This window comes from Schistocerca nitens, chromosome 1 (genome assembly GCF_023898315.1).
Source record: "Schistocerca nitens isolate TAMUIC-IGC-003100 chromosome 1, iqSchNite1.1, whole genome shotgun sequence".
NCBI lineage: Eukaryota > Metazoa > Arthropoda > Insecta > Orthoptera > Acrididae > Schistocerca > Schistocerca nitens.
Window position 1 is genome coordinate 1,022,932,251 of NC_064614.1, and position 16,984 is coordinate 1,022,949,234.

Consider the following 16,984-nt stretch of genomic DNA (forward strand, 5'->3'; position numbering starts at 1 on the left):
CTCGTAGATGCTTCTCAAAAGCCCAATAAATTCGCAGAGGCTGGTGGGTTGTTTGTGGCACATAATAGCCAAAACCATAATATAAACAGACTACTATTTCTATTCGTGAAATATGACTAGCATGACGTAAAACATTATCAGTTTTCAATATATCCTCTGTTGCTAACAAATCAAGCAAGTCAACGTTCGACTAATTTCTATATTTTCTCCGTAATAGCTGAGTGGAACGCCGTGACGGGAGAATTAATGTGAACAGAACAAATCTCAAGACTTTATTATTTAACCACGTATTTACGATTCTATACCATATTATATATGCTCATCCTCATAGGCGATATGTACATTTAAGACAGAAACAATACAATGTTTATACTAATCTTTTTCATTCCATATTTGTGCGCCCAAGTATTGTTTACAAGTGTGATGGAGCAAAGAGGATTTGTGATGCTTCCTTAACGTACAAAACCGCGAGATATGAATTCATAAACGAAGAGGTTCTGTGGTAGTATTTATGCCTACTTGTACTAGAGGGCGCAGTGATGTGACCTCTGTAAAGATGACGTGGTTTCGTTTTTCATAGGAAATTTCAAGACGTTTCCAGTGCCCTGCAGTGTAATACCTCTGTGTAATATGCAATGTAAATTAACCTGTAATATTAAACACTTTACAGTTTTACCCTTGTCACCAGCACACAATAACTTACACTAAGACAAATAATTTTGTAGCTGCAAATAATTACTCTGAATAGATATCAGTAGGCACTGAGTTGTAAACTGAATAACACATTGGCGTGGAAAACGTAAGGATGAAAGTAACTTTCGCGTAACGTGCCTCTGCCCAAGTAACATAGCTTGATGAAATTTTGAGCCAGACATAGAAAGGACTCCTATAGTATAGTACAGAAGGTAAAACATAAATACGCGTGGATCGAACTGAAATGACACTTTTTTCCCAGGCAATAAGTACATTGTAATTTTTGATAGTCTCTGGGTATTACAAAAGGTGATATAAGGTTGTTAATGGAGTGTGTGATCACGCGGACGGCTGTGCAACGTGCCCCTATGCTGGCCACAAGGTTGGGAAGGAGTTCCTGTGGTGGGGTATTCCATTCCTCCATCAACACAGTTGACAGTTGTTGTTGGTGCTTGTGGATGTACTGCATAATGTCTCCCTAACTCATCCAACAGTGCTCGATGGGATGAAGTCGGGGGAATGGGCGGCTAGTCCATTGGCGGAATATCCTCTCGTTCCAAGAGGTGTTTTTGCCGCTGCTGCTGTTGATACTCCAGCGCTGTTTGATGCGGTCGTGCATTGTTATCCACAAAAATTAAGCCAGGCCGAATGCACTCCTCAAAAAATGTGCCTAGGGAAGAAGTAAATTGACACAATAACGTTGACAGGTGGGTGTATCGTGATCAAACTTTTGGAGGACGGTACGGTCATGCAACATCCCCCCCCCACACGTCATAACACCTGGACAACCAAAACGACTATGTTCTCATCCGACTTATGTGTGCCGGCCGGGATGGCCGAGCGGTTCTAGGCGCTGCAGTCTGGAACCGCGCTACCGCTACGGTCGCAGGTTCGAATCGTGCTTCGGGCATGGATATGTGTGATGTCCTTAGGTTAGTTAGGTTTAAGTAGTTCTAGGGGACTGATAACCTCAGAAGTTAAGTCCCATGGTGCTCAGAGCCATTTGAACCATTTGACTTATGTGTTTCCACCTCTCGCCATATGAGGGTACATCCAGCATCGAAACTTACACTTACACATCAGCCAGAATAGATACTAACATATCTGAAGATGGCGCCAAGTGCTCATCTGTGTCCAAATGACACATCTTTTGCTTCCTTCTTTCATGTTACGCAATGCTCTAGCAACGAGAAGCCAATCAAAGGCTTATACAGCGTGCAGTTCGTACGTTTTGAACTCACATGGAAGTAATGGCATGTGTAAGGTATTTAAATGTTTACAAATACTTTATATGTAAACTGAAATTGGAAGGGGGGGGGGCAGGAAAGAGAAGGGAATACTGATGTCCTCTGCTTGAGGACATTATGCAGAATCAGCAGCGATGAGTGAAAATGTGTATCTGGCTGGGATTTGAACCCAGGATCTCCTATTTAGCAGGTAGGTGTGTTAACCACTGCGCCATCCTGGTCACAATGTTATGGAAAGTGCATGGACTATATAGGCACACCTCACAGCCGACCCACATTCCCACTGAGCGCCACTTATAGGCAGTCCCTGTCCATTTACTCTATGGTTGCTACTCTGAGATTCCTGAAGGAGGTCAGAGGTACATGTGCATCCGTACTGAAGAACGTGTATCCATTGTCCAACTGAGTTAATGGATCCATGTTCTTCAGTACAGATGCACAAGTACATCCGAATTCCTGCAGGAATCTCAGAGTAGCGAGCGTGGAGGTAGTGCGCAGGGACTGCGGACAGGTGAAGCTCGGTGGGAACGTGGCTCGGCTGTGAGGCTTGTCGAGGTAGTCCGCGCAGTTACCATAACACTGTGTCCCAGATGGCACAATGGTTAACACACCTGCCTACTAAATAGGAGATCCTGGGTTTAAATCCCAGTCAGGCACAAATTTTCACTCATCGCCGCTGATTCCGCATAATTTCCTGATGCAGAGGACATCAGTAATCCTTTTCCTTTCCTTCCCCCCCTCCCATTTCAATTTACATATAATGTATCGCAGCTGTGTAGTGGCTGCTCCTTTGGACGTGTCCAAAAGAATAGACACCATGCATTCTTATAATTTTATGAATACGTGATAAGACCTTCGATAAATCAAAACATACCACAAACAAAATGTTAATATATTGTGGACACAAAAATAAAGTGATAAAAATGATGCAAGACAACCTATACGGAAACACATCTTTGTCCCTTCACGATGTAAGCAACGCATGGAATTGGTTTGTATGATGACTTCGGCTACAAAAATAGACGGAACCGACAAAGCATGATACTTAGGTGATACTCTGGTGCCTGGTGGGATGAATATTGCTAACCAAGATCTGAAGCTATGCTTACAAAGGAATTACATATATTGGCTGTGAGTGGGCGTTGATTTAAATTAATGGGGAAGGTTGAAAATTTGTGCCGGACTGGATTCGAACCCATGTCTCCTGCTTACTAGGCAGATGTGCTCACCACTGCACCATCCGCACACAGTGGTCATCGCAACTGCAGAAACTGTCCTAGCACTCCTCCCGTCATACTGAAATTCTCATCCTATCCACACACTACTAATGTAGTGCCCCATGCCCATTATCCTCATTACTCGCGGAATTTTAGCGATTCTCGTAAGAGTTCGAGCCTGGTGAGCATCTGCACTGAAGAGATCTTTGGCCGTCCTGCCTTAATTAAATTAAATGGTGTCTGTAATTTTTGTGTCTTGATTCATAATGTCTGCTGGAGCAAAATGGTGTCCGTTCCTTCGGATATGTCCAAAAGAACAGACACCACATACACATGGAGTTCATTTTAACTGAAGATATTGAAATATCTCGAATACTGCACATCGTGGGCGGTCATCCAACGGTATCACACTCGACCCACCATCCCACCACGTGCGTGGGTGCGGGAGGGCAACTTTAAAATCTTCAATGGAAATCAAGCATTTCATTGCAGATTACGATTCTGATGCAAAATTTACATGCGTTTTGTCTGCAAGCATTTTCTACGTTTCGCCACATATGACGTTGTAATCGGGGGAATAGAAATGGATCTAAACTAAACTTAACTCCTTCAGAACAGGCCATGAAGACCCAACGGTACCGACCGGCCGCCGTGTCATCCTCAGCCCATAGGGCTCACTGGATGCGGATATGGGGGGCACGTGGTCAGCACACCGCTCTCCCGGCCGTATGTGTTTCCGAGACCGGAGCCGCTGCTTCTCAATCAGCTAACTCCTCAGTTTACCTCAGAAGGGCTGAGTGCACCCCACTTGCCAACATTGCCCGGCAGACTGGATGGTCTATCCCAGCCCGACAGCGCTTAACTTCGGTGATCTGACGGGAACCGGTGTTATCACTGCGGCAAGGCCGTTGGCCGTAGAAATGGATACACGATCGTAACTTACGACATGCTACTCACTGGCCCTTGAATATCCAATGGCATGTGGGACCTCACCTCCATGCTGCATGGTTGGGACAGGCCAGTACTTCATAACTTCTAATTGGAAACACCATTCGCAAAGTTGTGTTGCTCTGACATCTCGAATAGGGACTACTCGACGCACCACCATGGCTGTGTGAGCGAATTACAACGCATCGTAACAGGTAGTACACTGCGACTGGAGTTCACGAATCCTGCACACGTAGAACAGATGGCGGCTCTACACATTACGATACTCGCACTGTGTTTATTGCCTGCACACCTACCTATCATCTGGAGGACAGACGTGCAAGTCGACGATGAATGTTGTAACCAGAGAAGAAAAAATAATTGAAATGACGTGATTTACAATGTATGTAGGGGAAATGTCTAGGCTGCTGTTGCCTTGTATGCCGAGCGTTTTCCAGAGAAAGCTCGCTTAGTTCGTTCTTTTATAATGTTGTGAACGCCTTTATGTCTGATGGCAGCGTACAGACCGGCCAGAGGAAACGAAAAAAACGTGTTAGAAGAGAAACTAACGAAATAGCTGTACTAGCGGCAGTGCACCACAACCCAAGGATAATCGCCCGGCAATTACACCACTATTACGGTATGTCCATAGGTAGTAACGTCACAATATTGCATCGTCATAAGTATTATCCACACCACGTGTCACTGCATCAAGAACTTCATGGCGCCGATTTCCATAACAAGATACTGTTTTGTGAATGGGCACATCAACATATGCAAACGACCCCCCACCTCATTTGCCGAGGTACTGTTTTCCGATGAATTTATTTTCACAATCAGTAGTAGCGTTAACCGGAATAACATGCATTAATTGAGCGTAGACAATCCCCACTGGTTACGGCAAGATGACCATAAACGTCGTTGGTCGATTAGCTTATGGTGTGGCATCATAGGGAGAGATTCATTGGTTCGTATTTTATCGACGGCACTTTGAATGGACGCAAATATTGAACATTTCTGGGACAGGAACTACCGATACTACTACAGGATGTTGCACTGGATGTTCGACAACGTATGTAGTTTCAGCATGACGGTTGCCCAGCGCGTTACCCATTTGAAGCACGGGAAGTATCGACCGTGTTTACACTTCTCGTGGGTCGGAAGATGCGGCCCTGGTCCGCCGTATTTCTTTCTGTGGGGATGCTTAAAAGATAAGGTGCACCAGCAAGTGCCATCAGGCCGTGAAGACATGATCGACCGCATCAAAAACGCCGTTGCTGACATTGCCATAGATATGCTTCAGTCCTGTGTACGGTCATTTGAAAAGCAGGTCACTAAGTATACTGAAGCTGGCGCACAACGTTTGAACACTTATTCTAATCGGAAAAATAGAGTAGCCTTCGCCTCGAACCATGGTCACAGTGGCGCGTCTAGTAGTCCCCTATTCGATATGTCGCAGGAATACAAAGTTGCGAATGGCGTTTCCGATTAGAAGCTACGAAATACTGGCCTGTTCTAACCACGCAGCATGGAGGTGGGGTCCCACAGGCCGTTGGATATTCAGTGGCCATTGAGTAGAATGTCTAAATTACGATTGTTTACCCATTTCTATTCTTCCGATTACTGTACCATCTGTGGTGAAACGAAGAAAATGCTTCAGGCAAAACGTTTGTAGATTTTGCCATAGAATCGTAATCTGCAATAAAAACTGGGCTCCCATTGAAGATTTCAAAGTTGTCCCCCGCCACCCACACACGGGGTGGGGTGGGGGTCGAGTGTTGTCACTGTATGTCTCCCTCCGAGACAAATAAATTGGAATTATAAATTTTTTCGATCCGATGTGTAGTTTTGACATATTTCAGTGTCTTCAGTTAAAATGAACAACCCGTATATGAAAATACTAGTGATTCTCCCATATATCTAACAAACAAAATTACAACTAAAATTTTGCTTGTCCCTTATATAACTACAATTTTGTGGATTTAAATTGTCATCAATTATGAGTACTTTTAGGGAATATTGTGTGTTGTTGTATGACTAAAACTTCTCTCTTCAATGTCGAAGGCTATAGATTTTGATTGTTATGCCACTGCTGTATGTTTTTTTCACGCAAAAGTGGGTTTATTGAGAAACAATTTATCACCAACACTAGTGAAATTGTAAAAGTCGCGATATGAATTTGTCAGTGCATTAATGTTTTCAAATTGCTGTTACTGAAACTGTTTATGATAGTGTATTAGAGGTAGAACCTCTTTCCTAATCCCATTTGGCACCAGATTTTGTGGTTGTTAAGTGTTCTCGAAAAGACAGTAAAATTACTGGGAACGTACTGTTTATTTTTGCAAACAATAGCAGGATTTGGAACGTGCTGTTTATTGCTGTTTGTCTCCTGCAGCTCGAGTAGGTCTGTCGGGACTAAGGTGTAAACATCCTTTTGGAAAGCATCCCATATTTGTGACAGATCATCTCAGGAAATTTTCTTTCGTGTCGATAAACGTTTACCAAATAACTGTCAACATCGAAGTAGAAGAATTGAAGAACACTATAATATTCTGTCTACACTGCCTGAAGCACCCAGAAGACATGGTCACACGTCAACGTAATGCTGTACACGTATCAGTCGTTATAGAATTGGAGTTCTCTGCGACAGATATGACGACCACCAGAGTGCATTAGTGTTATTCGTGTTTAGTGTCGTAACCAGCCGGCCGAAGTGGCCGTGCGGTTAAAGGCGCTGCAGTCTGGAACCGCAAGACCGCTACGGTCGCAGGTTCGAATCCTGCCTCGGGCATGGATGTTTGTGATGTCCTTATGTTAGTTAGGTTTAACTAGTTCTAAGTTCTAGGGGACTAATGACCTCAGCAGTTGAGTCCCATAGTGCTCAGAGCCATTTGAACCATTTGTCGTAACCAGACATGGTAGGGTATATAAGGAGCGTGAACAGCGACAGGTGATAAGTTATCAAATTGAAGAACACGGAGATGCCGAGTACTGGTACTCGTCTGAGACAGCGTTATCAGCACCTGAAAAAGTGTGAAATGGAGCTCATTATGGGCTTTGATTTGATCGGCTGTTCGAATCGCGTAATATCCAGATTTGTGGAGCATTCTGATCTAACAACGGGCTGATGCTTGCGAATGTGAGGATAGGCATATTCCTCGTGAAGGCACCGATCGACAATGTCTGGCTACCAAAAAGCAGCACTGAGGTATTGTGTAACAAGCATATCGTAGCCTGCGCTTAGCATCTGATAACAGGTAATGAAGTCCCTACCATATCCTGCGTCATCCTGTAGCCTGACCGAGGAATTACCTACCATGCGAAGGGTGATGTAAACGCCTGCAGTTAATGGTGCCATGACCGGTAATCATGGACTGTTGATGAATTTTGTCGCATTGCGTTCAGCGAATAACTGTGGTTCTGCACTACACCGGATGACCATTGTCAGCAAGCATGGCTGCGATCTTGGGAGCGGTCCCACTCTTCCAATGTTCTGGAGACGTACAGCGATGTTACTCACGGCGTCGTAGTGAGGAGAATCGTCAGGTGTGACTGCAGATCACTGATCGTAGTGGCCGGGAACTCTGACTGCAGAATGGTACAAAACGGAGATTCTGCGTTGTCATGTACGAGGTGCATTCAAGTTCTAAGGCCTCCGATTTTTTTCTAATTAACTACTCACCCGAAATCGATGAAACTGGCGTTACTTCTCGACGTAATCGCCCTGCAGACGTACACATTTTTCGCAACGCTGACGCCATGATTCCATGGCCGCGGCGAAGGCTTCTTTAGGAGTCTGTTTTGACCACTGGAAAATCGCTGAGGCAATAGCAGCACGGCTGGTGGATGTGCGGCCACGGAGAGTGTCTTTCATTGTTGGAAAAAGCCAAAAGTCACTAGGAGCCAGGTCAGGTGAGTAGCGAGCATGAGGAATCACTTCAAAGTTGTTATCACGAAGAAACTGTTGCGTAACGTTAGCTCGATGTGCGGGTGCGTTGTCTTGGTGAAACAGCACACGCGCAGCCCTTCCCGGACGTTTTTGTTGCAGTGCAGGAAGGAATTTGTTCTTCAAAACATTTTCGTAGGATGCACCTGTTACCGTAGTGCCCTTTGGAACGCAATGGGTAAGGATTACGCCCTCGCTGTCCCAGAACATGGACACCATCATTTTTTCAGCACTGGCGGTTACCCGAAATTTTTTTGGTGGCGGTGAATCTGTGCTTCCATTGAGCTGACTGGCGCTTTGTTTCTGGATTGAAAAATGGCATCCACGTCTCATCCCTTGTCACAACCGACGAAAAGAAAGTCCCTTTCGTGCTGTCGTTGCGCGTCAACATTGCTTGGCAACATGCCACACGGGCAGCCATGTGGTCGTCCATCAGCATTCGTGGCACCCACCTGGATGACACTTTTCGCATTTTCAGGTCGTCATGCACGATTGTGTGCACAGAACCCACAGAAATGCCAACTCTGGAGGCGATCTGTTCAACAGTCATTCGGCGATCCCCCAAAACAATTCTCTCCACTTTCTCGATCATGTCGTCAGACCGGCTTGTGCAAGCCCGACATTGTTTCGGTTTGTTGTCACACGATGTTCTGCCTTCATTAAACTGTCGCACCCACGAACGCACTTTCGACACATCCAGAACTCCATCACCACATGTCTCCTTCAACTGTCGATGAATTTCAATTGGTTTCACACCACGCAAATTCAGAAAACGAATGATTGCACGCTGTTCAAGTAAGGAAAACGTCGCCATTTTAAGTATTTAAAACAGTTCTCATTCTCGCCGCTGGCGGTAAAATTCCATCTGCCGTACGGTGCTGCCATCTCTGGGACGTATTGACAATGAATGCGGCCTCATTTTAAAACAATGCGCATGTTTCTATCTCTTTCCAGCCCGGAGAAAAAAAATCGGAGGCCTTAGAACTTGAATGCACCCCGTATTAACCCTGATACGAAAGTATCGTGGTGCCACTTTTCAAGACGACAATGCCCGTCAATACAGACTCGTATTTCTATAATCCGCATGCGTGATGTTGAGGTACTCCTGTGATCAGTAAGAGCCCCAGATCTTTCCCTGATAGGACGTGTGTGGGACCAGCTGGGGATGTCAACTCCGTCCCAGAGCCAGTACCCAGGATATTAAAGATCAGTTATGACTAGAGCGCGGATTTTTAGGTCGTAAAAAGTGTTTTTTTGGCACCTCAAATAGGCTTTTTCAGTACCTCACTTAGACTGTATTAAACCTAAAATAGACTCTAATAAGTATTATGCAGAAAAATTAAACATAATGTAAAATACAGTGTTGACATATGAGCATATTATTATTCATCAAAAAAAGCAAATGAAATCATGCACAGTTATCCAACAAAGCAACCAATATGCTATTTTAATTTTCCAAGATAAAAATACAGTGTAATACGCATATAGCAATGTGTTGAAATAAGTGCAATCTGTAATTTAATATATGAGGGATAAACCAGTGGTTTCAAACGTTCAGATCACAGCTAGCTTCACAGAAAATAATTGAAACCTTTTCTACATTTTCCAGAGAAAATCTATGGCGTTTGACAGTCAGTATTAATTTAATTGAAACCTTTTCTACGTTTTCCAGAGAGGTGCTATGGCGTTTAACAGTCAGTATTAATTTATTTGTCGAAAAACATCAGTGTTCGTTAATCTGGTACCTACCGCCCACTAATGGGCGTTCCAGCTTTGATGGTGGTACTTTTTTAATAAAGATGTGATTAAGTACTCGGTAAATAATTATTATTGTATTTTATTATTTGCTGTAATTCTGCTAGTTTATAAATTATCATTGCTGTGGAATCGGTCGGTGGTTAGGAAATTTTACTACTAACAGAGGTACAAAAGTGGACGATTGGTAGAAAAATGTTGACTACTCCTGTTCTATACCAACGGATGTGACAGGCGTGTTCGTCACTTTCGGCACATGTTGGACAGGGGAGCTGGAGTTTCCGCTGAGTATGCATGCTGTTGCACACAGGTCCTGTTTTTAGTATTTCCTTCAGTTGAAATATTTGCGAACTGGAACTAGAATAGTTTTTGAACAATGAACATGTTACACTTTATACAGCTATCGGTACACTACGTAGAACACTGAAGATCCAAAGAAACTGGTACAATTGCCTAATATCGTGTAGGGCCCCCGCGAGCATGACAAGGGCCGCAACACCACGTGGCATGGACTTCACTAATGCCTGAAGTAGTGCTGGAGGGAACTGACGCCATGAACCCTGCAGGTCTCAAGAATCACAAAAGGAGAAGCTATACTTGGAAAATACCGGGAGGGATTCCGCAACCAGATACTGTATTATTGTAACAACCCAGGAGCAGATATAGACTCAGATCACAATTTAGTGGTGATGAAGAGTAGGCTGAAGTTTAAGAGACTAATGAGGAAGAATCAATTAGCAAAGAAGTGGGTACGGAAGTATTAAGGAACGAAGAGATACGCTTGAAGTTCTCCATGGAAATAGACAGACAGTTCAGTTGAAGAGGAATGAATCTCTAAAAAGGGCAATCACAGAAGCTGGAAAGGAAAACATAGGCACAAAGAAGGTAACTGCGAAGGAACCATGGGTAACACAAGACATACTTCACTCGATAGAAGAAAAAAGTAAAAACATTTTCAGAGAAATCCAGGAATATAGAAATACAAATTACTTAGGAATGAAGTAAATAGGAAGTGAAGGGAAGATAAGGCGAAGTGGCTGCATGAAAGATGTGAAGAAAATGATTGCAGGCAGGACTGAATCTGCATATAGAAAACTCGAAACAATTTTCAGTGAAATGAAGAGCAGGAGTGACAACATTAAGGATGCAATGGGAATTCCACTGTTAAATGAGGAGGAGAGAGGCGATAGGTGGAAAGATCACATTGAACGGCTCTATGAGGAGGAAGGCTTGTCTAATGACGTGATAGAAGAATAAACAGCCGTCGATATAGAAGAGATAGGAGATCCAGTATTATACCCTGAATTTAAAAGAGGTTTGGAAGACTTAAGATCGAAAAAGGCAGAAGACGTAAAAAAGAATTTCACCAGAATTCCTGAAATGGTTGGAGGAAATGGTAACTAAACGACTACTCACATTGGTGTGTAGAATATGTGAGTCTGGCGATGTACCTTATGACTTTTGGGAAAACATCATCCACACATTTACGAAGACTGCAAGAGCTGACAAGTGCGAAAATTATCGCACAATCAGCTTAACAGCTCATGCATCCAAGCTACTGACAAGACTAATATACATAAAAATGGAAATGAAATTGAGCCCGTGTTGGACAACAATCAGTTTGGCTTTAGGAAAGGTAAATGCACCAGAGAGGCAGTTCTGACGTTGCGGTTGATAATGAAAGCGAGACTAAAGAAAAATCAAGACACATTCATAGGATTTGACGATCTGGAAGACGATGTCAAATGGTGCAAGATGTTAGAAATTCTGGGAAAAATAGGGATAAGCTACAGGGTGTAACACCCTACCCATCCCTTATCTGGTTTTGGCGTATGTTCACCCCAGCTAATTGACTAACAGATCAACAGAAAGTGCAAAACTGCCGCAATATCGGATAACGCAAAGAAAGTATTAAGGCCCAGTAACTCCTGATTGAACTGCGGTGGCAGTATTAACATTAATTGATCCAGAATTGATCCCTTTTAATTAAAAAGGAGTGCACATTGATGTTATATTCAGCTATTGAACACGAGATGTAAATATTTGACATAAATTTAATTAAGAAAGTGACTTGGGATTTCAATTACTTGATTGAAAACATTTGCAGTCGATTAGCACAAATTTATTTTAGCTCACGACCTTCAATCATCACATTACATGACTCTACTAACAGGCAGTGGGAATAAATTGCGTTTACGTGAAGTAAAGCGCGATAAATCAAAAGTAATTCCTATCGACTGAACCTGGCGAAATGCGAAGTGCGAGAAGAATTCTACAATACACGGCCCATGAAACCCTCGTGGAAACTATGCCGACGTGATCCAACAAATGAATCAGTGGCCTAACTCAAGCCGCAGCAGGCGCAATATCACCGTTTCAGCGTGGCGGGGCAGCGTCATTGTGCGAACGTCGGTCGGCCTCGTGGTGCTGTAAGGCTGCGCTCGTCTATTCACTCCTAGCTATCTTGCTCAGTACATAGCTGAACCAAAACTTTCTATCTCCAAGCTCAATCTTTCCATTTGCTAAGTCCTATACCACAGAGATGCTCACTCCCTCTCAGGCAAGATGAGTAAAGAGCGCCATGTCCGCACTCTAGGCAAGCTGGGAATGGAACACCTCTATGGAGACTTCTGCCAGTCCGCTCTTTGCCTTGGTTTTCCCTCCAGCAAAATCACTTACGCCAATTGCAGCACAAGTCATGTTAATTATGCGTCACTCCCCAGCGCTGACTAATGCCTGCTCTGGGAAGTGAACAAATTCCCACAAAATTTCCCTTGCTCTCAACTTCTGCTTTTAGCTCCTCCCAGGCCACTCATCAAGGTTAGCATCTGCATAAAACACCAATTTTTCCGAAATTCTGACTCCCAGGAGAGTACTTCAAATTCCTTGATCCTACATTCCCATCGGAGGCCGGTGTATTTCATTCTGTCGCTCTTCACCTGATTTACTTCAGACTCTGCAGACCGTGAATTCAGTGTGAAGTTGCTATAGTCACGAACACGCATTTTTTCGACCTCTGTTGACTGCTCCACCGTAGCTTTGCACAGCTTTCTCGCATGTTTCACTGAAAACGGGATGACGGACATTTATTAACAAGAGTACAAGTTCTCCGTCTGCTTCCCGGTACACCAGCATGGGGTCAACCATCCCCGCACTGTCACTCATCTTAAGGCAGCAGGAGGCCACGCCCTGTTACCGCTTTCCCAGAGTTTGAGCTGCCCTAAGCTGCCTATTGTTGCTTCCCTTCACCGCTCCCCAGCCGCGCGCCACCACCCGGCCGCGGTGAACTCTGAATACTTCCCTGGGATAAACTAGCCTCCAGTAAATCGACGCGTTTCCACAAAGTTTTCATGTCATGTGAATTACTTTAAAACCATCACCCAACATTAATTATCCCAGTACGTCCATACCATAGCCTCTACAAGCTGCATTCTGCCTTGTCAGTCATTTTTGTTCATCCCTACTGTTCGCTCAACGTGAGTTCGGTGATCTTTAATGACATCATGTAAGGGGCATAGTTCTTGCCATCTTACAAGGGAAAGATGGGTAACATACAATATATAGGAGAACCAATAGGGAACAATAGGAATGGAAGACAAAGAATGAAGTTCTCAAATTTAAACTGGTGTAAGACAGGGATGTAGTTTTTCCCCTCTTCTGTTCAGTCTGTACATCGATGAAGCAATGTAAATAAGAGAAAGGTTCAGGAGTAGCACTGGAAGTCAATGTGAAAGGATATCAGTAACAAGATACGCTGATGAAATTGCTATCCCCAGTGAAAGGGAAGAAGAATTACTGACTCTACTGAATGGGATGAACAGTCTGATGAGTGCAGAATACGAATGAAGAGTAAATCGAAGATAGACGAAAGTAACAGAAATGAGAACAGCGAGAAACTTAACATCGGGACTGGTGATCACAAAGTAGAGGAAGTTAAGAAATTCTGCTTCCTAGCCAGCAAAATAGCCCTGACGGACGGAGCAAGGAGACAACAAAAGACACTAGCTCTGGCAGAAATGGCATTCCTGGCCAAGAAGAGTCAACTACACAACTGGCCATTAAAATTGCTACTCCACGAAGATGACGTGCTACAGACTTGAAATTTAACCGACGGGAAGAAGATGCTGTGAAATGCAAATGATTAGCTTTTCAGAGCATTCACACGAGGTTGGTACCGGTGGCGAAACCTACAACGTGCTGACATGAGGAAAGTTTCCAACAGATTTCTCATACACAAACAGCATTTGACCGGCGTTGCCTGGTGAAACGTTGTTGTGATGCCTCGTGTAAGGAGGAGAAGTGCGTACCATCACGTTTCCGACTTTGATAAAGGTCGGATTGTAGCCTGTAGCGATTGCGGTTTATCATATAGCGACATTGCTGCTGGAATTGGTCGAGATCCAATGACTGTTAACGGAATATGGAGTCAGTGGGTTCAGGAGGGTAATACGGAACGCTGTGCTGGATCTCAACAGCCTTGTATCACTAACAGTCGAGATGACAGGCATCTTATCCCCATGGCTGTAACGGATCGTGCAGCCACGTCTCCATCCCTGAGTCAACAGATACGTTTGCAAGACAACAACCATCTGCACGAACAGTTCGACGACGTTTGCGGCAGCATGGACTATCAGCTCGGAGACCATGGCCTCATTTACCCTTGACTCTGCATCACAGACAGGAGCACCTGCGATGGTGTACTCAACGACGAACCTGGGTGCACGAATGGCAAAACGTCATTTTTTCGGATGAATCCAGGTTCTGTTTACAGCATCATGATGGTTCTGTTTACAGCATCATGATGGTCGCATCCGTGTTTGGCGACATCGCGGTGAACGCACATTGGAAGCATGTTCAAATGGCTCTGAGCACTATGGGACTTAACATCTATGGTCATCAGTCCCCTAGAACTTAGAACTACTTAAACGTAACTAACCTAAAGACAGCACACAACACCCAGTCATCACGAGGCAGAGAAAATCCCTGACCCCGCCGGGAATCGAACCCGGGAACCCGGGCGTGGGAAGCGAGAACGCTACCGCACGACCACGACATTGGAAGCATGTATTCGTCTTCACCCGGCGTGATGGTATAGGGTGCCATTGGTTAGACGTCTCGGTCACCTCTTGTTCACATTGACGGCAATTTGAACAGTGGATGTTACATTTCAGATGTGTTATGACCCGTGGCTCTACGCTTCATTTGATTCCTGCGAAACCCTACATTTCAGCAGGATAATGCGCGACCGCATGTTGCAGGTCCTGTACGGGCCTTTCTGGATATAGAAAATGTTCGACTGCTGCTCTGGACGGCACATTCTCCAGATCTCTCACCAATTGAAAACGTCTGGCCATTGGTGGCCGAGCGACTGGCTCGTCACAATACGCCAGTCACTAATCTTGATGAACTGTGATATCGTGTTGAAGCTGCATGGGCAGCTGAACTTGTACACGCCATCCGAGCTCTGTTAGACTCAATGCCGAGGCGTATCAAGGTCGTTATTACGGCCAGAGGTGGTTGTTCTGGGTACTGATTTCTCAGGATCTATGCACCTAAATTGCGTGAAAATGTAATCACATGTCAGTTCTAGTATAATATATTTGTCCGATGAATACCCGTTTATCATCTGCATTTCTTCTTGGTGTAGCTATTGTAATGGCCAGTAGTGTAGTATCAAGCATAGGTTTTAATTTGAGGAAGGGATTTCTGAGAATGTACGTTTGGAAGTGAGACATAGAATAGGAGCATATGAGATGTGGTGCTACAGAAGAATGTTGAAAATTAGGTGGACTGGTAAGGTAAGATATGAGAAAGTTCTGCGCAGAATCAGAGAGAAAAGGAATGTATGGAACACACTGACAAGAAGGGACAGGAATGCAGGACATCTGCTAAGACATCATGGAATAACTTCCATGGTACTAGATGGATCTGTAAACGGTAAAAATTGTAGAGGAAGTCAGATATTGAAATACGTCCAGCAAATAACTGAGCAATTGCAAATGCTACTCTGATATGAAGAGGTTGGGACTGGAGAGGAATTCGTGGCGGGCAGCATCAAACCGGTGAGAAGACTGACTAGAAAAAGAGAAAGCGTCCACGTGTTGAGTTCTGTTGGAGGTTTCTGAGTGAAGTGGAATCATGACTATTTTTGGATACTTACTTTTTCATTTCTTGAAGCCTGATTCAGCCTGTCAGAGTACCTGAACTTACAGGACATGCACATCATTATGCGACGGTACTTTGAAGAGCCGTTGCCATAATTTCGAGGCTGGTATTTGGGGCGCAATGTCTGATGCCTGCATCGTGATACGATTCTTTCACCAAACTGTATATGCTAACTGGTACGTGTGCATCAATTCACAGAAGAAGAACTAGTGCATGGACATTTTCAGAAAGATGGAGCAACAACAAACGCTGCCTTGACAATTATGTCACGAGTACATGAGGTGTTCGTTCGGTGCGGAGAGGGCAATCACCAGAGGCAGCGCAATCTACTGGCCACTCGCCCTGTCATTTCTACTTCTGGAGAATACTGAAGGGCGAGGTGTACTAAAGTAATCTCCGCACACAGGAAGAACAACAGCAGAATATTAAAAACGCTATTGCTGCTGTCCCTATGCAGAGCTGCTACATATATTACGCAGTTTGATAAATCGAGCATAGCGCTGCAGTGATGTCACCAGCGGATACTCCCAGCATTGCTGTGATGTTCATAAACAACGGTCAGGGTCCGTGTCAGTCTTATTGTGAAGGCAACGTCCCGCGTGAGTGGATATAACAGGCACTGTCCCGGCCGACTGACTGACTCACTCACTGACTCATCTTCACCGAGCCCAACGGCCCAGTCTAGAAACTTGAAATTGGAGGAAGATGCTGACCTTATACTTTAGGCGCCATTTAAGAAGCTATTTTTCGAAATTCCACCCCTAAGGATGCGAAATAGGGGATGAAAGTTTTTTTTGAAAATATGTCGCTGTTAAGGCAATTTTGAAGCTAAACCTACAAAAATTGGTATTTGGTTTCTCTATCAGAAATAAAGAAATCCATGTTCCAGAATTTTTGGAAATTTAACCCATATGGAGGTGAAATAGTGGGTGACAGTTTTTTAAATATAAATCGTTAGGAAAGAACTACTAAAGTAATTTTAAACCTACATCTATGGCAATTGGTATTTGACTTTTCGGCTGCAAATAAAAAAA

General features: G+C 44.1%; 1 non-coding gene across 1 annotated transcript; it reads right to left on the minus strand.

Moving 5' to 3' along the window:
• Nucleotides 1-3,114: 3,114 nt before the first annotated feature.
• Trnat-agu (transfer RNA threonine (anticodon AGU)) lies at nucleotides 3,115-3,186 on the minus strand. The gene has a single exon. It is a non-coding gene; the product is annotated as a tRNA-Thr (tRNA).
• Between the last annotated feature and the right edge of the window lie 13,798 nt (nucleotides 3,187-16,984).